This window comes from Pongo pygmaeus, chromosome 13, assembly GCF_028885625.2.
Source record: "Pongo pygmaeus isolate AG05252 chromosome 13, NHGRI_mPonPyg2-v2.0_pri, whole genome shotgun sequence".
Taxonomy (NCBI): domain Eukaryota; kingdom Metazoa; phylum Chordata; class Mammalia; order Primates; family Hominidae; genus Pongo; species Pongo pygmaeus.
In genome coordinates, this window is record NC_072386.2 from 77,296,752 (window position 1) to 77,319,125 (window position 22,374).

At 42.4% G+C, this 22,374-nt stretch overlaps 1 protein-coding gene across 7 annotated transcripts in view; it reads left to right on the plus strand.

Annotated features, from left to right (window-relative positions):
• DAPK1 (death associated protein kinase 1) overlaps positions 1-22,374 on the plus strand; it is a 214,640-nt gene that overhangs the window by 80,545 nt on the left and 111,721 nt on the right. The window lies entirely within an intron of this gene.

Below are 22,374 nucleotides of genomic sequence, written 5' to 3' on the forward strand. Positions count from 1 at the left end.
AACATAGAAAACTTTGAAGGAGAAAATAGGACTCTCTTGTAATCCCATCCCCCGAAAGATCCCATTAAATGTTAACATTTTGCTGTGTTAGCTTGCAGCCTTGCATCTATATGTCCTTTTTAATAGAAAATTACGATCATATGGATGTATGTAGTTGCATAGCTTGCATTTTTAACCGAATATTACATTATGATAATGCATGATATATTTTTAATTTCATCTTCAAAGCTGGTATCAGATTGCACTATGTAGATTTATCATAATTAGCTCCACCATTTTCCTCTGGTGAATGTCATTCTTTTCTTCCATGATAGGTACAAATAGCCTTGTAAAGCAATCTTTGATTGCTTTTCTGATTATTTCCTTAGGATAGATTCCTAGAAGTAGATGCGCTGAGCCAAAAGTTATAAACATTTTAAAGGTTCTCGTTACATGGAGCTAAATTTGTTTCCAGAAGGGTTGTGTTGTCTTTACTCCCACTCTGAATAAGACAGTGCCTGTTTCCTTGTACTTTTGCTAAAGTTGGCTATTATCTTAAAATACAAAACCCAAACAAAACCAGAAAACAATCCCATTTGCCACTTTGCAGAGCCAAGTGTTCGTGCCCTTGACCTCTAGCAGCTCTCTGTGAATGTGGTCATAGATTCCTACACCCATGTGTCTTCGTCTTCCTTTTACTCATCTTTCAGAGTCATGTTTATCTTTCAATGTCTGACAGCTTTAGTTTGGGGATTTTCATCTTATCTTGGGATTTGAGGCCATCTGGGCTTCTCAGCTCTGCTCTTGCTGCTCCATCTTTATTGTATCTGGGCTTCATCTCTAATGTTTTGTACCATTTAGCCTCTTTGTGCCATGCACACCAGCCTAGACCAGTGTGGCATTTAGGATGACACCCTCATAAAGGCCCTTAATAAATGCTCTGGGATATTGCAGCAAAAGGCACACATAGCATTGCAAAGTTAAATTATTCAGGCTCACCAAAGTATATATAATCTATTCCAAGGTGACACTGCACCCCCTCCCCACCAATGCACACATTTCCCCACCCGCTCCACACACACTCAAGTGCACTTCTTTAGTGCATCACAAAGGGAAGTCTTTGAGGGCCTCTGACTAAAATAATCAGAGAATCCATCTTCTTGGACCTCCTTGATAAATGATGTTTGACTGAAGCAGTGAATGACTTGTTGCATACTTTCCTTTCAAACTGAGTGTGCATTACCCAGATAGAGAAGAGGAAGAGCACATTTCCACCCTTTCATTTAACATCTTGCAGTAATCCTAGCTTGACACAGTGGCAAAGCCATGCAGGTTGATAGCTGTAGCTTTGGGACCCTCGCAGAAGAAGCTCTGTGCCAGAAAGGTGGTGGGGAAATGGTAGATCCATCATAGTTTTAAAGCTGCTTCTGGCACCTTTACATCCTAGTTGCTGTACGTTGGGAATAATAGCAGAGGCACACAGAACTGAGCATCACTTGGGAGGTAGAAAAGCTGGGAAGGACAAGAGCAGAAAGAAGAATTGAAATCTTCTACTCTGGCCACACATTTACACATTCTCTTCTATTATTTCAAAGTGATTCGTCTATTTCTGTTTTTTTCAATTCAGGGAAATCAGCTGCAGGAATGAATGATAGCCTTACTTTTATTCCAAAGGTTCCTGAATATGTTTTGTCCCATTCATCCATCCTTCCATCCAGCCATCCATTCATTCATCCATCCATCCATTCCTCCAATAAAAATGTATTAAGTAGTATTATCCAACCTACTACTAGGAAGTAACCACTTGTGGATCAAGGTTTTCTAAAGCCTAGCAGTGATGTATAACACAGGAATGTGTGTTAAGTGTCTGGAGGCCCAAGTGGTGGCTTGGTGGTGACTCACTGGTATATAGAGAATGCTGTTTTCATTGAAGCTGGAGTGTATGAAAAACATAGAGAATCATGTCATTATATAAGGCCTCATTATTTAATGGCAGTGGTTACAGCAGATAAAGCAGTTGAGGAGGCAGGCAGGGAAAAATCTTTAACTGTGGGTCAGAGAACTTCACAGTCGTTGATGAACTGCCCTGTGTGCTCTTTCTTCCTGATATTTCCTTTCAGTTCCTATTTTTAAAAATAAATAAATAAAAAGGGATGTCCTTATGATTAGCTCATTTTGGGGATGTGGCTGGATAGTGACCCCCAAACATATCCTCCTCCTAATCCCTGGGACCTGTGAATAGTTACCTTCTATGGTAAAAGGGATTTTCAGAGATGGCAACTGGAAACCTACATGGGGGTGGTTCCCAGTGCAAAGCAGTCTCAAATATTTTGTTCTCATAAATATATTTTTACTTTTTAGACAACTTGCCCTAGTTTTCTGTTTGGTAAATATCTCCACAGCAGACAACACAGTAATGAATTCTATTACTGTATACAAGATTATATCTACAGCTAGCATAAGACCAAATACAAAGATTAATACCAGCTCCTACTCTGTATGACTTTACTACCTGCTCTAAAGCTCCCATCGCCTTGGCCTTATGTGATATCCCAATAGTGATTAGATTGCCTCTGTAAAGAAGACATAATATGGGTCTCCCACGTAGGACTGAGCGGTTAAGCTTCTAAAGAGGTTTTCTGAAGTTTTAAGGAGAAGCAGTGCTCTGAGTATGGGTCTGTCAGCATGTGAGGACACTTAATGTGAATATTTGATCATTATTTTAGCGTGTGACCTTTGTACAACTTGACATTGACACTACTGTGAAATGTAAATTACACGCAACTCCATGGGACCGACCACTAAACCCTCTCCCACTCAGCTAGAGTTAGCAGAATGAACGCGTGACCCAGTTAGATAGCTATCGCGTAACTTATCCGAGTTCTCTCCGCTTGTTTTCAGTCTCCTTAACCGCTTTCAAAATCATCATGTAAAAGTCTGTTGCACACTCTTTCCCTAGCTGTTCAGACTAAGCTCCAAAAGTCCATAGCTTCAGGAGACGCATGGACACCTCTGTTCTTGGACACACACTGCTTTCCTCAAACTGCATAGTTGTGCCTTTGTTTTCATTTTCTCTTCTGAGGAGAGGAACAAGGACTAGCAATGAATGGCACCTGGCTAGGGGTTACCCTTGAACATCCTGATATTAAGTAAATAGGCAAAGAAAGTCTCTTTGTAGGCAAATAAACTCTGGTTTGCCTGAGTACAAGCCATGATGATGGAATCAAGCTGTAACTTAAAAAAAAAAAAAAAAAAAACTTAGTTAATTTTACTTACAACAATATCCTGAAATCAAAATGGATTTAAAATTGCATACTTTTCATGACCAATAATTAGAGAATATGGCTCCACAGCCTGTGGTTTTGGAGGCTTTGCAGCCCGTTTCAGCTGTTTGTGTGTAGTTGTAGCTCGTTTGGGTTGTAAATTGGAATCTGATTCTTCCCCGCTAACTACCCTAGTTCCCTTCTGGCCTGTGGAAGATAAGCTGTTCTGGGTCAAAAGCAGTGTGCTCACATGACCAGCCTAGAAAACAGAGTCAGCCTTAAAACTTCCAGGACTGGACTGATTTGGAAACTTGGAGAAACTTTGCTACACAGGAAGATGTCTGCCGCCAGGGAACAAACCAGCAATTCATCTTGTGCCTTTCATCTGGAGTAGATCATGTGCCCTGAGGTCATATGTATTTTTAAACATTTATTCCCACTCATTTTCTTTAATTTGAGACTCTTGGGCTTAATGTAGTAAGACATTTTAACTGAAATTTAATTGAATAGGGCCTCACATATAGAGTTTGGTGCTCTACAAAAAATAACCAAGGTTTAAAAAGAAAACAAATCCAGGAGGCCTTCAAATATACCACTTAAAATGATCAACTTTATGTTTTTTAACAAAGATTGATTTTGTACTCTGCTGGAATGTGGCCCTGTACCAGGTGCAGCCTTCCCCTCCGGTTCCTTTTTTTAATGAGCTGGAGTAGCTAGTGAGATCTGAAATGGGTCTACGTAAAACAATTGTGAAAGAGTTGCTAGAATTTTGGCTTCTTTTCTGATTGTACCAAGTGGTGAAAGCAAAGTGGAGTTGGAGGTGAAATGAGTTATTATAAAAGGCTAGGTATACCATGAAAAAGCCAGCAGAGAAACAGCACTCATTAGCCTCTGGGACTGAAGCGTCTAGCCTGTTGGAGCTTAGTAATGGTTGACATTGAATGACAGTCTTCACTGCTCTTCAATACAGTGCTCAAGACTTAAAATGTGGTCAGGAGCAGTTGGCAAGTTTGTTGAGACTGACGCACCTCCTCAGTTGTTTCTGCTATGTTTACTGATGGCCATGAAGTGTTTCTCCTTACTATGGTCACACTTTGCCAATTTTCCTGCCTTTTTTTTTTTTTTTTTGAGATGGAATCTCGCTCTGTTTCCCAGGCTGTAGTGCACTGGTGCTATCTCGGCTCACTGCAACCTCCGCCTCCCGGGTTCAATCGATTCTCCTGCCTCAGCCTCCCGAGTAGCTGGGACTACAGGCATGTGCCACCACTCCTGGTTAATTTTTGTATTTTTAGTAGAGACTGGGTTTCACCATCTTGGCCAGGCTGGTATTGAACTCCTGACCTCGTGATCCACCCACCTCGACCTCCCAAAGTGCTGGGATTACAGGCATGAGCCACCGCGCCCAGCCAGTTCTCCCTGGTTCTAATGGGGTCACTGTACCATAAAAGACCTTGAGATACTGGGTGATCAGAACCACAGCAGCAGCAGCAGCAGCAGCAGCAGTAGCTGCTGCATGGTAAGTTGAGACCCCAGATTCCTTCATCTTTTGTCAAGAAGCGGTTGACCTCTGCGATCTCGGGATTTGTCTTCTCCAGGTCAAGGGTATATACAGTTGGCCACTTTAAAAATAGCATGCCGTTTTTCTTTCTGTTATTAATAGGATGAAGGAAATAAGCAAAGAAATGGTAAATAAGGAGAAAGACTCTTAAGAGGTTGTAATTCACAGCCAGGATAGGGAAGAATAATATTTCATTATTACAGATTCCCCCTTTATTTTGGTATTTGAGAAAAACCCCCTCCCATGATACTATGCCTGACACATAAGTGTTCAAGGAATGCTCGTTGAGTGGGTTAGTAAATCAATGAATGTAAGTAGCAGTCACTGGGAATGCAGGTAGAGACTCCAGTTGTTCTTAAGCATATTTAAACTTGCCACTAGGCAGGAGCACTCAGCACTGTACCCTCAAATGTGTACAGCAAATGTAACGAGCCCCAAGCAATAGGCTTGCTAATTCTTACGACTTTGACAAGCAAGGGGAAATAATGAATATCAGTACTGTGATCACTTGAAAGTGGAGAAGAAATGAATTGGCCCCAAGTTTAAAAAATGTGGTGCACAGAGAAAGAGCAGACTTCTGTGAGCAGTGAAAATCTAAGCTTGCGGCCTTCCGCTTCATCTCCCCACTGTCATAACCTGCACCCCACCGTGGAGTTCCTTGACCTCCTTATTTCCAGCCACCTTCTCCTCTACTGCATTGCTGTCACTAGAAACTCCACCCAAACCTCCGTTTCCAGGCAGCCATACTCACAGCACCTCCTTCCCACTGACTAGTCCACCCTTTCCATCATGATAACTCTTCAGCCTCGTTGGAACCTTTCAGCCTACCATGTTTTCTCTATCATTGCCCTTCTTTCTTCAGTTCATGGGGTTGGAGGTGGAGGTGAGGGTAACTATGAAATAATTAAGTTCATACAGAAAATCCACTTACGAAGGAGGACCACACTTTTAAAATCAGCTGAATCATAATCTCTATTTTTATTTAATATTGGAGCTGGATACATTTTTGTAGCTATGTTATTAGTATGCTGCATACAAATCTTTTTTAAATTTTTTTTTTAAATTGACAGATAAAATTGCATGCATTTACTGTGTACAACATGATGTTTTGAAGTATGTATACATTGTGGAATGACTAAATTTAACTAATTAGCATATGCATTACCTCACATGGTTATCATTTTTTGTAGTGAGAACACTTTACATTCGTTCTCTTAGCATTTTTCAAGAATACATTACATTATTAACTATAGTCACCATGTTGTAAAATAGCTCTCTTGAACTGATTTCTCTTACCATTTTTTCTGGCTGAATAGTATTTCACTGTGTATATATACCATATTTTCTTTATTCATTCATCCACTGATGATTGATTCCATATCTTGGCTGTTGTGAATAGTGCTGCAATAAACATGGGAGTGCAGACATCTCTTTGACATACTGATTTCATTTGCTTTGGATATGTACTTACTAGTGGGATTGTTGGACCATATGGTAGTTCTATTTTTAATTTTTTGTGGAATCTCCAGATTGTTTTCCATTATGGCTGTGCTAATTTGCACTCTCTCCAACAGTGTACAAGGGTTCTCTTTTCTCCACATCCTCACCAACACTTGTCTTTTGTCTGTTTGATAGCAGCCATTCTAACAAGTGAGAAATGATAGCTCATTGTGTGTGTGTGTGTGTGTTTTGAGATGGAGTTTCACTCTTGTTGACCAGGCTGTTGTGCAGTGGCGTGATCTCAGTTCACTGCAGTCTCCACCTCCCGGGTTCAAGTGATTCTCCTGCCTCAGCCTCCCGAGTGGCTAGGACTGCAGTCGCCCGCCACCACGCATGGCTAATTTTTGTATTTTTTGTAGAGACGGGGTTTCACCATGTTAGCTAGGCTGGCCTCGAACTCCTGACCTCAGGTGATCCACCCACCTCGGCCTCTCAAAGTTCTGGGATTACAAGCGTGAGCCACTGCGTCGAACTGTATATCCTCTTTTGAAAGATGTCTGTTAAGTCCATTGCCCATTTTAAAATCAGGTTATTTGTTTTCTTGCTTTGGAGTTGAGTACCATGTATATATTTTGACTATTCACTCATTATCAGATGTATAGTTTCAAAATACTTTTTCCCATTCGGTAGGTAATCTATTCACTGTGTGTATTGTTTCCTTTTCTATGCAGAAACTTTTTCGTTTGATGTAATTCCATTTGTCTATTTTTGCTCTTGTTGCCTGTGCTTTTGGGGTCATATCCAAGAAGTCATTTCCCAGACCATAGAAATCTTGATGCTTGCCCTTTTGGAGCCATAAGCTCATCTGCCTGAACCAGTGGTTATACTAACAGGAATTCGCTAAACAGGGCTGAATGGAGAATTGTAGAAGCCTTCAAGTACACAAATGCTTATTGTAGCGTGTAGGTTGTCTATTTGACTTCTGTACTCCAAACAGCAGAATATGTTTAAAAAGAAAACTATCTTAGTGCACATAAATTACGAGCTGGAAATGTATTCACATCATTTTAAGAAAATTATCCAGAATACACAGTCTGGGTCTCTAAGCTAATTTTGGTCTCTGTTATTCTTCTAATAAGGAGAACAGTCATACCTTTTATCTTCCAATGATTAATGTGCTGACTTAGCTATGGTTCATCTGAGTGACTTCACAACTATCTGTTCTGCTTCCCTTCTATAAATAATTAAGCTATGCCCTAGTTTTATATTATAGCTATAAAATTAGCCTAAAGCTGTGCCGTTTGACATGACAGCCACAGGCCACTTGTGGCCCTGGAGCACTTGAAGTACGGCTGGTTTGAACAAGATGTGCTGTGTGTGTGTAGAGCACACACTGGGGTTCAAGCACTCAGAAAAGGGCAAAATCTATCATAATCATTTTCATTATTGACTACATGCTTAAATTATAACATTCAATATATTGGGATAAACAAAATATTAGAGTTAATTTTGCCTGTTTCTTTTTACTTTTATTAGTGTGACTGCTAGAGAATTTCAGATTATACCTGGGTATGGTGGCTCACACCTGTAATCCCAGCACATTGGGAGGCCGAGGCGAGCGGATCACTTGAGCCCAGAAGTGTGAGACCAGCTTGTGCAATATGGTGAAACCCTACCTCTACAAAAAATACAAAAATTAGCCAGATGTGGTGGTGTGTACCTGTAATCCTAGCTACTTGGGAGGCTGAGGTGGGAGGATACTTGAGCCCAGGGGATCCAGGCTATAGTGAGTTGAGATAGCGCCCCACTGCACTACAGCCTGGGCAACAGAGTGAGGCCCTGTCTCCAAGGAAAGAGAAGGAAATTTCAGATTACACATGTGGTTTGCATTTGTGGCTTGTATTATATTTCTGATGGACTACTCTGTCTCAAAGTAAGTCATTGTTTTAATTTATAAATGATTATTGCTTAAAATTTAAATGTATGTGTATGCATACAGTTATACTATGCATATAGATATATATATGTATATACTTATGTAATTATGTAATTTGAAGATTACGTAACTATAACCTACTTCCTGTGATAAAACACTATTGGACACGTCATCTAAACAAATAATTGACACTAGTGCTTAAATACATTAATGTATATCAAGTCAACTTTAAGATAATCAGACTATAAGTTTTCATAGATTTTATTGTGTAAAGTTTTATTATTTTTGCCTGTGTCTGAGGGAGGTTAGAATTTTGGAACCAGTGCAAAGTTCATTTTCATATGTTTTATTCTGAATCACTAACATTAACTCTTCTGAACCTGTGACAGCCAGCATTTGGAAAGTTAATTCGAGTGTCCTAAAAGTCACTTTCTTCAGTTTGTTTACCTATCTTATTATCATAGTCTAAACGTAGCCAATAGTGAAAAACCTCTAAGTAACATTGTTTAGTGATTGAGCCAATAAATTAAACATTAACAAGAGAAACTTGGAATTCCAAGGACCAAGGCTGAGTAAATCAATTTCACCCACCTGTCCGGTGAGCGTTTGCTGAGAGGAGGAGAAGATGTAGAACACTGTTCTGTGTTTTAAATTTTTATATCCTTAGCAAGATCAAACTCCTTCTTCTCCCTCACCTAAAGGTGAGATTCGGAAGCAGATGTGTTCTAATCGCTGTACAGGTTGCCTAGTTCATCAAAGTTGGGCAGATGGGGCCAGTCTGGAAGCTGGCAGGCAGCTTCCCTGGCAGGAAGCTCTCCCTCATGTTCTCTACCTTCATATAAGGCAGCCAGCAGCATTTTACATCGACGTTAATAATAACGGAAGAAAAAGTAGATCATTCTCTGTTCCCTTAGGTTATTTAAATTTTACTTTTAACCTTTGTTTTCTAACATTGAACATTTCTCAGGAGCATGCTCACCGTGTGTTTCTTATACAGAATAAGTACTGGTCTTGCATGATCAGAGCCTCAAAGTCAGCATGAGAAATTTGAGGCTTCTTTGAATTCATGCAAGCTCGAATTAGAAATAGCCTCAAACAGCTTCAGTTAGAGTCTTTTTTCTGTGGCTCTCCAAGAGATGGAGCAATAACTTATAATTATCCCAGGGTGAAGTTACCCACAAAATTTGACCATTCACTTCTAAGGCCAGAAAGACATCCGAATAATATTACTCAAGGGCCCAAGACGTGGGAATTGGTCATTTTTGTTCCTGTGCTTTCCTTCGTTGTCAATACTTCGGTATTTCATAAGCGTAATCAGTTTTAAATGAAAGGGCAACAACCACTGCCACATGCTGAGGTGTCCCTAAGCCAGCAGGCTTCATGGAGATCTGTTCAGCAGCCCTCGCTCAAGATGCCTTCTTCAGAAAGCAGTAGAGGAGAGCTTGCTTAGTTTTTGCCTTCTCTTATTTTCCCCAATAGAACAATGTATGAGCTTTGGCACATGCCTAAAAGATGCAGGTGGTTTTAAGCAACTATATACAATAATAGTAATCATATTATTACATATCAAGCACTGTTGAAAGAGCTTTACATGTATAACTCATTTAATCTTTACAACAGCCCTTTACGGAAGATATGGTTAATACGTTGTTTGTCAATCAGTGAGGTACCTGAGTCACAGAGAGGTTGAGGAACTTGCCCAAGATCACACAGCTAGTAAATGGCAAAGCCAGGATATAAAAGCAAGCCCTCTGCCTCCAAAGTGCATAAGCCATAATGCCATGCAGGAGATTAAAATAATTTTATCTGTCTGGATATTTATGCTAAGTTTTAGTTTTGGAAGACTTGAATTGGTGGTTTCTGAATCCTGTTGAAAAAGGATCCTTTCCTTCCTTTCCATCCCCTATTAGAAACTGACCTAAACCTATTAGGGATCCTTGGATATAGACACAGCGGTTCTATTCCGAGCTGTGATGTCTCTTAAACCCTTCCAAATATTAACAGTATATTTGTGTGGTAGCAGGCAGTATCTAAAATATAATCATACCTTTTTATCTCTTTTGAGTGCTACAGCTGCCCTATAGGCTAAGCATTATTCAATTCAGTTTTGTTTTGTTTTGTTTTGTTTTATTTCCCAAATGACCATGCTGAGACTCAGCAAAGGTTGTGAGGATCAGCGTTCACAGATGGCAAATGGCAGAGGAGGGCAGCATCCAGCATTCTTTCTCCCAACTGTGCATTTCCTTTCAGATTGTAGATACTCTGTGTCACTCAGAAGGCACAGATGCATAAAATATATTTCCAAATAGAGACTAGAGAAGTTGATGGAAATATGGATTTATTTTAAGTTTCAGTCTGGAAACATCATGATCACAGAGATTCAGAAGATGCATGAAGAAGAAGTCTATTACAGGATTTTTACTTTACTCCATGCTATGTATGCTTTTAATTAAATGAGGAGTGCACGAAATGAAAATCTCCATGAGAACCATCCAGATTAGTGCAGAGAATCTTTTTTTTTTTTTTTTTTGGAGGGGGAGGGCGGGGGAGACAGAATTTTGCTCTTTTGTTGCCCAGGCTGGAGTGCAATGGTGCAATCTCAGCTCACCGCGACCTCCACTTCCCGGGTTCAAGTGATTCTCCTGCCTCAGCCTTCCAAGTAGCTGGGATTACAGGCATGTACCACCACGCCTGGCTAATTTTTTTTTTTTTTTTTTTTTTGTATTTTTAGTAGAGACGGGGTTTCTCCATGTTGGTCAGGCTGGTCTGGAACTCCTGACCTCATGTGATCCTCCCACCTTGGCCTCCCAAAGTGCTGGGATTACAGGCATGAGCCACCGCACCCGGCCAGTACAGAGCATCTTAAGGTTGGAAGGAATCTTAGAGACCATAGTCCAGCCTCCCACTTGATGCTGAAATACGTTTGTGAGTTCATGGCAGATGGTCTAATTTCCTCTACCACCTTTCCGATATGGGCAGTTCTCATGCCCAGAAGCAAAACCTTCTTTATTGTGCTTGTCCTCCCTTGACTGCCATGTATATAATCAGCATCTTTCCCACTAAGTGAAGGGCCCAGACTGGAGCACAGGAGCACAGCACCCCTTAAACTCACCAGGGGCTGCATTCACACCATTAGCAGGGAGATTACACTTGTGTCATTTGTGACACTAGACAGGTCAGCTAGCACCATCAAGTACTTTTTTTTTTAATATGAACTGCTATTGTGCTAGGCCTCCCCAATCTTGTACTTGTGAGGTTCATTTCTTTGAACCCAAATACAGAAATTCCTGTTTATTCCTTTTGCAAATTTGATTATTCAGCCTCTTGGGAGAATTAGATTCCAAGTTCTGTCAGTGAGTATATTAGTCATTCCTCTCTGGCTCTCTTAGCCATTCAAAAGTGTGATAAATATGCTTCCATATGACATATTGAATGAAGTATCAGGGCCAGGATGTCCTGAAAAATACCTTATTGAGGACACAGCATAAATACAGGAGCCTGCACTCCACTCACCAAAATCTACCATATGGTGATTCACATTTCATCCACCAAAATATCATGAAAAATGAGGTCACAGGCCTTGGTGACATCAAAACACTTTAAAAATCTATATCCGTTTCCATTCTACTTTTCTTACAACCCAATTGGGGCAAGGGGAAAGTTCTTGCTACCTATTGACCATTTGCTAAGTATTTCTAATTCATCAGATCAAAAGTTGATTCTTGGTGTTTTCTAGGAATTAATAAGCCAATTAATCTTGGAGAGGGCTCCAATTTGGTTCCCTTTGAACATCAATATGGCTTCACACATTAGTATTTGCCTATGATTGCCAGCAATGATATGAGATTGCTTCTGCCGCACTGTGACTTAACTTACTCAGACATGGAAACTCGAATTTTTTTTAAAAATACCTAACAGGCAATCTTTTATTATCTCTTTTCTTACTTCAAGCTTTGGTTCCACCTTAACAATGTTTTCCTGATGCTTTCCCAAGTGCAGATCATTGGCCTCAAAAAAAAAAAAAAAGAAAAAGGAAGCTAAAAGAGTTGCCTAATTTTGTGTCCTATATTCCTATTCCGCCATCAACTCTGATCAACTGTTTTAACCCTTTTCCGCCATCTTCTTTCTCAGAACTGAACTTAAGTTTTGGAGTTTTTTTTCTTTTCCAATTCTCAGTTCTTTGAGTCTTTCTGAATAATTTGTGCTACTTAAAAATTTTTTTTTTTTTTAATTTTTTGAGACAGGTCTCACTCTGTCACCCAGGCTGGAATGCAGTGGCATAATTGTGGTTCACTGTGGCCTCTAGCACCTGGGCTCCTCTCACCTCAGCCTCCCAAGTAGCTAGGAATACAGGCATGTACCACAAGCCCAGCTAATTTTTAAAAATTTTTTATAGAGATGGGGTCTCACTATGTTGCCAGGGCTTGTCTTGAACTCCCAGGCTCAAGGAATTCTCCCACCTCAGCCTCCCAAAGTGCTGGGATTACAGGCGTGAGCCACCACACCCCACCTATTTGTGCCATTCTGTTGTATTCATACAAGATCTTGAGCCCTACTTTCCAGTTTCCCAATTTTTAGAAATCTGACCTCACGGAGTTAACAAACTGCATTATCCTTTCAAGGGCCCAATTACAAATTACTTAATGACTATGAAAAATTCTTATTTACAAAATATTTAGGTTGTACTCCAATTAGGGAACCTACCCAGTTACCTGAAGTTATGGCTGAAGGCAACTGCTTAGTCAAAGCAGTTAGCCTCTAGGAGACCAGGAGAATTGCCCTGAAGTTTGTCAATGGCCCATGTGAGGTCCGTCTGGTACTTTTGCTTTTCAGATGAATGTACAGGATCTGAAATACACCGATTGTCCCTTAGGCTTCTAAAAGCATGTAGGCAGCTCCCACAGGGCCAGTTGGGGCTTAATAAAATAATCAGAGCCCAGTAAATGAGAAAAGTAAACGCATGTGGACTGCCCTGGGCCAGGATGTTCTTAAAGCAAATGATGGACATCTTGCATGATGTTTTTCAATGCTGGAGCAATTGTTTTTCCGTGTTCAGAAAGTCTGTGGAAACAATTTAAACAGATAGGTAGTCAGCATATAAATTTAGGAACCCATAAAGCATTGAGTCAACGTGTATTAATACTAAAAATTTCTCCAATATACTATGTTAGGCTCTGGGGATTCAAAAGTGGTATTAATTTTTCAGAAAGAATCCTGTATACCAGGGTGATTAAAAATTTTTTTAAAAGTTAATGCATTGTGGGTCACTTTGAAGGAAATTAAAATGTAAACTTAACAAACTAGTTCTTCTAGTATTCATGTTACTTGTTTGTGGTTCTCATTGGAGTGACTAGCGATGTATCTCATGTCTAACAAATGATGAAGTAGCTGGAAAAATGAGTTCTATTATTGTGTATTCACACACCCATTAAGTGGAAAGTAAGCTCCAGATTCTGATTTGTTAAGATTGTACAGCTTTGTAGCCAGCCTCTTCTACTCAGAGCTTACCTCCACCGTGAAGCCACCTCTTCACCTGGAAGTCCAGTTGCCTTCATTTCTGTAGGCATTGCAAAGCCCTATGGAAGTCAGTACCCTGGAGTAGAAAGTCTAAACAGGGGGCCTGTGATGATACACGTGTAACTAGAGGCATCCCTGCTTCCCTGGTAGACCGTCCTCCCCTCCAGGGCCATTGCCACCATTTCCTTTAGGCCCCATTATGCTGAGCATGGTGGATTCTTTAAACAGGCCAGGCTGTCTGGCCTCAGTGTTTCCGTATCACTGCAGACAAGCACAGCCTCTTGATCCAAGTGACAAGACCATGTTGACCCCCAGCTCTGCAGGGTCCAAGTCCACCCATGCTGGGTGGGGTATAGAGCTCCTTAGCCCCTGGCCCACTGCAGATGATAAGGAGGAAACCCAGCAAGAGGAAGGGCTTCCCATCCAACCCCAGCATGGGCTGTAGGAGAGGTCATTCCCCTTTCTCGCCCACCAGTGGACTTCCCATTTCACCCCCTTCCCTGCCAGGGGATTATGTTTCCATCCACAAAGCTTCTAAAGCCCCCCAGTGATGATCACTTCATGTCCCATAGAAGTCATATTCCACACTTTTTTGGAAGCAATGCTCCATGGAAAGGTCATCGGGTTTACAATCCCTGCTTTAGGAGATAACACCTCCAAACCGCATTCGCACAAATTGTATTTTATTTTGTTTAGTGTTTGACCTGAGACTTAATTAGTGACACATTCTCTTCAAAAGTGGCACTTCCGAGAGTTAACGCCATCAGTCTCTTTACTGTCCTGGCCGTGGTGGATACAGTCTTGCTCTGGCTCTCACGATAAGCTGCATGCTTGCTTGGATCGGGCTGCGGGGGTGAGGTCAGCCTCGTGGCTGACTTCCAGGGAGTTCTACTTCCATTGAGAGAATACTCAGGCTTCCCGGGAGCTCCGGTTTCTCTTTAACTTATCATCTTTCAGTTTTATCTGAGTGACTGTCACTTCAGGTAACTCCAGCAGTGCCTTTCCCTGCCAGCCTCTTCTTGCCTGCCCTGAAGTGACCCTGCTGTCCCCTCCCCATTTTCTCTTACCCCTAGATTTCCTCCACGAGGTGAGTCCCCACTTGGTTCAGAGCCAAGGTGACAGATCTGTAGACATCATGGGAAGTGGCTTGGCCTAAAGCACTGTGAAAAGGATTCTTCTTTGCTGGGCTGACAGCCAGACACCCACTCACTGCCTCCCTGAGACCTGGGCCTGTGACTCTTGCAACCCCAGACACGGAAGACCCCAAAGAAGCTTGGCTACCCTCAGTTGTATTCAGTCTCCAGAGCAGGACAGACCTGTGAATGGTGTCTCCCAAGATGTTGGCCACCCAACTGCACTAAATGCCACATAGTGCCAGGCATATTTGAATTTCTCCCAAGACACTGAGTGCAAACTCTTCGTCAGTTCAGAGCAGACTTCCCAGTGTAAGGTGGAGCTAATTCTTCCAATAACAAAGCATGACAGAGGGTCCCAAACCTACCCTTTAAAAACATGCAGGCGAATAGTATCTTGACTTAAATCAAGAGGAGAAACTGTGTAAATATTTAGACATCTTTCTTTGTTCATCTTTCTTTGTTCTTCCTCTCATGCTCCAGAACTGAGCAGGGTGAATATTGGAGGAGAGTATCTCACAATTTGTATTTTAATCTGGGCAATTTAGTAGAGTATTTGCACGGTAATGACCTATGCCTTCAGACTACCAAGCTCTGTCCTTTCTCTTTCCCATTAGCTGGTTCTTCCCCATCTTGAATCTTAGCACCCTGAACACATCTGACTTTCTTCTTCTTCTTCTGGCCATGGAATAAGGAACTTCAGCTTAGCTTTTTGTTTGTCTTCTCTTTCCCCATGAAGTTATATGAACCTCCTGCCTTCTTTGTCAATTTTTTTTCAGCCGAGAGCAGCTTGCCAAGTTGAGAACAAATCATTCCTTATGGTCCAGTTAACTTTGACTCACTGGCTGAAAGGGGATTACATGACAAAGTCAGGATGATCAAATGATGAGATTGGCTCAGGGCAATAGAATGGTGAAGTCAAAGTGATCAAACATGGAGCTGACCCCTCTGAGTCTCAGCCAGAACCACTCGAGAGCCAGGGGGCTCAACTGGGGTCTTGGGGCAGGAAGCTCTGACCTCCAGTCATCCAGTGTGGTCAGCATTCATTGAAATGGAACAGCCGATCCTGGCATAACAGTAATCTGTAGCTACCCTTTCTGTATAAGGGCATTTTAGTCTCCATAAAACTGGACTCAGAGTTCAGCTATGATTCTGATGTAGGGTTTACTATATTTGGAGAAAACATATGGGGTATTGTTGTTTGTTTTGTTTGTTTTATTTGTCTGATCCACCAGAGGCCCTGTTTAGATTGTATCAAGTTATGCTTTCCCAACACTTACTTTCTTCCTTCCTTTCCCTTGTGGCTTTACAGACACAGACAAACAGCAAGCAGCAGGCAGGTGTTCTGTGTTAGGTCCTAGGGATGGTGCTGAGTAAAGTGGGTGCAGTTCACATATCCTTTAGCTGGAGCCAGGGCCCCTGCTGACTCTGCACACCGCCCACTGGGCACTTGCAAGTCTGTTGCACTGACGTGTCTTGTTAGTAAATTCCTGAAGTCATGAACCATAGCTGAAGCACGTAGGATTCACTATGGCAGTGAGTCCCAGAAAGTGAAGGAACTGGGCCTAGAGGAAGGCAGTGGTGCATCTCTAGGCTCAGGACTCTGCTCTAAGGAGTCTGCCAGGCTCCAGGCTCCTTCCTGTCACCACCATGCTCTTCCTCGGAGTTAGCTGTCATGGCTAGTATTTACTGTGCTCTCTATACCCAGTCCATCTGCTCTCAGTTGCCACCCAAAATACCCAGCCCCACTGCCTGCCAGAAATAAAAGAAAAACTCCAAATCCTTTGCCAGTCTCAAGTGGTGAAGAGGGCTGAATCCATCATAGATTTGCCCGTGGCCTCTAAGCAGCCTTTTCACCAGTAGCCAGAAGGAGGCAGAAGGAGCACCAGGCCTGAGGAGGTGGGTGGCCTCCTCTCCCAGGCCTGAGTCAGTTGGTCCACACCCTTCTAATGGGTCAGTCCCAGGAAGGTCTGAATCCACCTGGGCACCTCCCACCTCCAACTCTGTGCTTGGTTCTTCCAGCCCATGAAGGAGCAGGCACTGTGATTGGCATCCTGCCTTAGGGAATAATCTGAAAGTGTTGAAAATGCAAAGGAAACAGTGAATATAGAGTCCACTTCCAGGAAGCTGCCCGTTTAACTGGGAGAGAGGACCAAAGCACACCTTCCCAAGAAAACTGGACTTCAAAATGCTTCAAAACCAAAAATATGTAAGGAAGGAAAAAGCTTTTGTGGTTAACAGCAACCCCAAACCATGTGAAATGCCGAATGCTATTGCCCCTCGTGGAAAGGGCCAGTTAGCTGAGTCCTGCATAGAGCACCCTGTTGTGACTCTGTTTACCTACTTTTGCTTAAACTTGCTTGGCCATGACTCCCTTTCTCCAAGCAGCATCTCTTTATATAAGCTCCAGAGACCCACTTTGGGAAATATTCTTCCAGATGGATCTTGGACCTTCCTCCTGCAAAGAGGTATCATAGGAACAAGGGAGAGTGAATGAAGGAACCCACTGCTATCCTTCTGATCTCCCCTCAGTTTAATCCTCAGCTGCTCTGGTTTGTACATTTCTTAACGATAAAGAGGTATCTTGAGCTACCTGACTCTCAGCATATTTGGTTTCTTTGTCCCCACTTGCAATACCAAACCAGTGCGTGGAGCCCGACCCACGCTGGCCTTGGGTCCTCGGTTATGCCACCTTCTTCTCCTCTGCAGTCTTCCAGGAGACCTTGTCCTTGGGAGGATGCTTTCGCCAAGGGACCGACCTCTCCTCTGCTCTCCTTGGCCCATTGCGCTGTTCATCCTTCTCTTTCTGCATCTCATTCCTACCTCTGTGTGTTGTTCTGGTTCCCAGGGTGACGGACTGCTGTTTATCCCCTCAGTAAACTCTGCTTCTCCCTGTTGGTGCCGTGGCAACCTGAGCCGCTTGCTCTACAAATCACAGCCCATTTAACCGAGCCCTTGTATTAGTTTAAAATAGTTTTTGGAGGGTTGTACTTTTTTTTCATGATAATAATAGTTTTTAAAAAATCACCTGCTTTGCTTTTTTTTTGGTAAAAAGTATTGCTTTCCTCTGCCTCATGGCTGCTTGAAGGGCACAAAGAGAACAACTCCAGGTGTGGGCTACATTCCAAGGGAATTGTGTACCACTTGATGCTGAAGTACTGAGTTCCCATACAGGGTTTGCCTTCATCCTGTGCTGAAATCCGTGAACCTGTTGGGGTTAGGATCAAAGAAGGGGTTCCTGCTGAAGGTGCAGAGAGAGTGTTTCCTCTTCACATGCTTTCTGCTAAAGGTGAAGTCAGTATAGATACGCACTGGGCATTCACACCAGGCGGGAGGAAGATTAGGTAGTTGCATTTACTGGATCATGTATAGCATTTGGGATTTGTGTGTTTCCCGAGGTGGAGATCTGCTTCACCGCAGAGACTGGGGAAGGTAAAGTTGGAGGCCAGCAACAAGCCCTGCCCAGCCAGAACACTGAAGGCATCTCAGTGAGGGTCTTTGGGTTTTGTTGTTTGTGTTGAGGTTCCTCCTAAATGATGCAGCACTTTCCTTGAAAGGTGGGAAATTATTGCCATGATGAGAAGCAGAGAACTTGAAAAGGGAGTCCATGCGTGCTGATGGGATGAGAGGGCCCGTTTTTCTGAGCCTGGGACAGGGCCTACATTCAGGGTGGTTTGGACACCCTCACTCTTTTCCCATGCTCTCCTGTGAAGCTGCTTGTGACTTAGTCACCTTCTGTGTCGAGTCCTTCCTCTGCACAACTTCTGGGGTGATCTGTTAAACCCACCATCCCAGATTCTTCAGTGCTGTTCTGCTGACCCATTGCTGCGTAACAAACCACTCCAAAACGTGGTAGCTGAAAATAACAGTTTATCACGATCTCTTAACTCTCATGCTTCTGTGGGCTGCCTGGACCCAGCTTAGGGGGTTTTGCCTGGGTCTCTCAGGTGGTCGCATTGAGAGGTTGGCTGGACCATCTGAAGACTTGATGTCCCAGATGTCCATGACGGTTCACGCACGTGCCTGGCCTCTCACAGCTGCTGTCAGCTCAGCTGGAGCTGTGGGCAGGAGCAACTGCATGCGACCTCTCCACACAGCCTGGGCTTCTCCCAGCTGGTTGGCTTCCAAGAGGGAGCTTCTAAGAACTCAGGCAGAAGTTCCAGGATCACTTCTGCCACATTCTGTGGGTTAGGCAAGTTACTGGTGCCTGCTCAGTTTCAAGGGTTAGAGACTAGAGGGTCACACTCAAGAGAGCATGTGGGATAGAAAGACAGCTGAATCCATCTTTGGAAGGTGCTGTCTGCTTCCCATCACCTACCTCCAGCTAAAAGCTTCAGCATCTAAGCAAAGCTGCAGGGGCCTTTGAGGACCAAAGGAGGCAAACCAAATACGTCTCCGTCCGAAATGAAAATAGCTTTGTTGAGTTCCAATGGGGGAAAAAAATGTAGAGACTTAGCATTTAGATTTCAAAGTTGTTGCATAGAAAAATGTCAAGGAGAAGTTTGGTGCTGCTTTTCAGCTCCTGAAATCCTGTCTTCTTGGCTTCTCTGCGAAGTTCACGAAGCTTAGACAGCTTGGTAATTTTCATCCTTTCCATGTGCTTGATGTGTTTAGAGAAAACAGTGTGCGCTCACATGCATGGCCTCATTTCATGTTGTCATCATACTTGCACAGATGGGGAAACTGAGGCTCACAGAGGCCTCCTGCTTTCTCAAGTTATTGGCAGAGCTGGGGCTGACATTGCTGCATCTGCACAGGACCCTGTTTGTGTGTCTGACCTGATGCCTCCCTGCCGCTCCTCTCTTCCTCTAGAAATACGAAGTCGGCTCTTTCATGCCTTCCTGCCTCTGCTCACACTGTTCCTCCTCTCGGAAACCCTGTCCCTAAACACACACTTTCTTCCACTCCTGACTCACACTCAGCCTTCAGGGCACAGCCTAGGCGGCCAGCTTGGGCAGGGGTCTCCTAACTGCACCCTTTCTGCAACAGCAACTGCGTCCCCTTTTTTCCTCTTCCCACGGTGGAGTATTTCATGCTTGTCTCTCCTCTAGTCTGTAAACCCTCAGGGTCTTATCTCCTGCTGTAAATGTGAATTATTATCAGATGTTAACTCATCCTTGAGAAACCGTTTCTGTTCCTCACCCCTTACCTACAACCTGTAATTCTAATATTCTGGCAGAATTCAAGCTGCCTGCTACTCTGGCAGCAAAAGTCTTCTACAAAAATAGATCACCCATAAACCACCACTAAAACCGAGCCAGGGATTTGATAACGAGTTCAAAAGTAGAAATTATTTTGTGTTAATGAGAAACCATATTGCAAAGACTTGGGAGGAGCGTAGATGGAACGTATCAGCTGTTAGATTTAAACCAGATCTGTTTCCAGCATTAATGTAGAGAATTCATCGTAATACTAGTTACCATAAATAATTTTTAACTGCATATGTATTGGGTAGATGCATATTTAAAGTAAAAACATGAAAAAGGAGATGCTGTTTTCGTCACTTTATTTTTTGGATCTGCACCCACCTGCTCCGGGTGAGAACTTGTTCTAATGGCGTGTCTGGATCAGGGCCAGCAATGAAAAGGTTAGACCCTGGGCTTGGCACCAGCTCATGCAGCAGAGACATTAATTGTCATGTCCAGTCAGATTATGCTCTTTCCTTCCATTCTGAATGTTACGTCTTCTCTGACATTGTATGTCCACACCTTCATTCTCCCATGTGAACAGAGCCTCCCACAAATAAATAAAGTTGACAGTAAGAGCTGACTGGATTAAACAAAAGTTAAACAGGTTTCTTTTTAAGGCACCAGGAACTATAGAAGACCTACAGAAACAGAAATGCTGCCATCCTTGTGCCTTGATGAGAATCAACTTGGGTTTCTTTCTGATTGTTACTAGAATGCTTCCTGAATTCACAAACGCGGTGTACTTTTATTGCATGGCACCTCAGAGCATCTTAAAGCAAAGGTTTAAATTAATTAAAACACCTTGTGAGTCTTCAATTGGGAGGAGAAGGCAACATGACCCAAACAGATTTAACCACAAACCCCTGCCCTTTGCTTTCCCCTCACAAAACACTTTCCTAGAGTGATGCTGGAGTCTGTCTGTAACTTCACAGTGAGGTGACTTGTATGACAAACATAATATGTACAAGGTCCACACAGCAATGGGGCTCAGTACCTGGAGCTTTGGAGGCAAATACACTTGAGTTTGAGTTCATTTCTTAGTTATGCAACTTACTCGCTCAGTGATTTGGGACAATCTTTAAAAATCTCTCTGAGACCTGATTTTCTTATTGGTCAGAAGAGGTGACGATGTGTATCTCATAGAGTTGTGATTATTAATAAAGAAATATGTGTAAAGAGCCTTGCATATAATCCTGGTTACAGTTTCTTCAGTGACTGCAGAGGTAGTAGTCAGATTAAATATATTAGTGAGTCAGACAGAGAAATTAGATGTCAGCCTGTTCTTTATGAAGCTTGCTCCTTTTCGCCATGCGTTTCCTCTTTTTAATAAAATTGGTGATTACATTTGAATCAAGTTTTTTAATGTAAAACTCATTAAAGGAAGAATGTGTCTCATTATCTTTGTATGTATCTGACCATGAGTAGTTAATAAATGTTTATTACATTTAGTGGAAAGTTTTTAATATTAAAATTAATGTGATGTCTGTATCTAATGCAACAGACTGTTCTGTCAGTTATTAAACGATGGAGAATTTTAGTGCATTTTTTGGGAAAAAAAAGTTGGTATATAGTTGACTTTCATTATGTGTGAGAGTTATTCTCTAGAAATTCACTGCAAACACTAAACCATTGCTCTTAGGAGAAACCCAGGGTTACCTTCTTGTGAGTCTTTGGTCAAATCATTTTTGTCATTTTTGCACAACCTTGTTTTATGTGTGTTTCTGTTTAAACACATCTTATATATATGTATGTGATTCATTAACATTGAATTCATGGCTAACAGCACATTACGCATGCCTGAACGAAGCTTATCTAACACACATAGTCTCTCCCTGAGTCATATCACAGCTTTGTTGTGCTTAGAAACACTAGACAGCACCACAGTACTATACTTGGGGGTCATTGTATACAGTGAAATTACCAATAAAAAACATGACACTAAACGGGCTGCGGAGAGCACACTCGATTATGGTGTGAGACCCGAAGCAAGAAGGCAGCTGTTTGACTTCAGCTAGGAACGTGTGCAGCAGCCTCTCCAATATTCCACGATCCTCTCCAATTTTCCATGATCTGTGCATGTCCACAAGTGACTGTGAAAGTGCCAGAAATATTGACTTGGAGGTTACAAATAAATTTTATGCCTGCTGCAGTGACTCATGCCTGTAATTCCCCCACTTTGGGTGGCTGAGGTGGGAGGACTGCTTTGAGCCCAAGAGTTCAAGACCAGCCTAGGCAACAGAGCGAGACTCTATCTCTGCAAAAAAGAAAAAAAAGAAAATTAGCCAGGTGTGGTGATATGCTCCTGTAGTTCCAGCTGCTCGGGAGGCCAAGGTGGGAGGATTGCTCGAGCTCGGGAGGT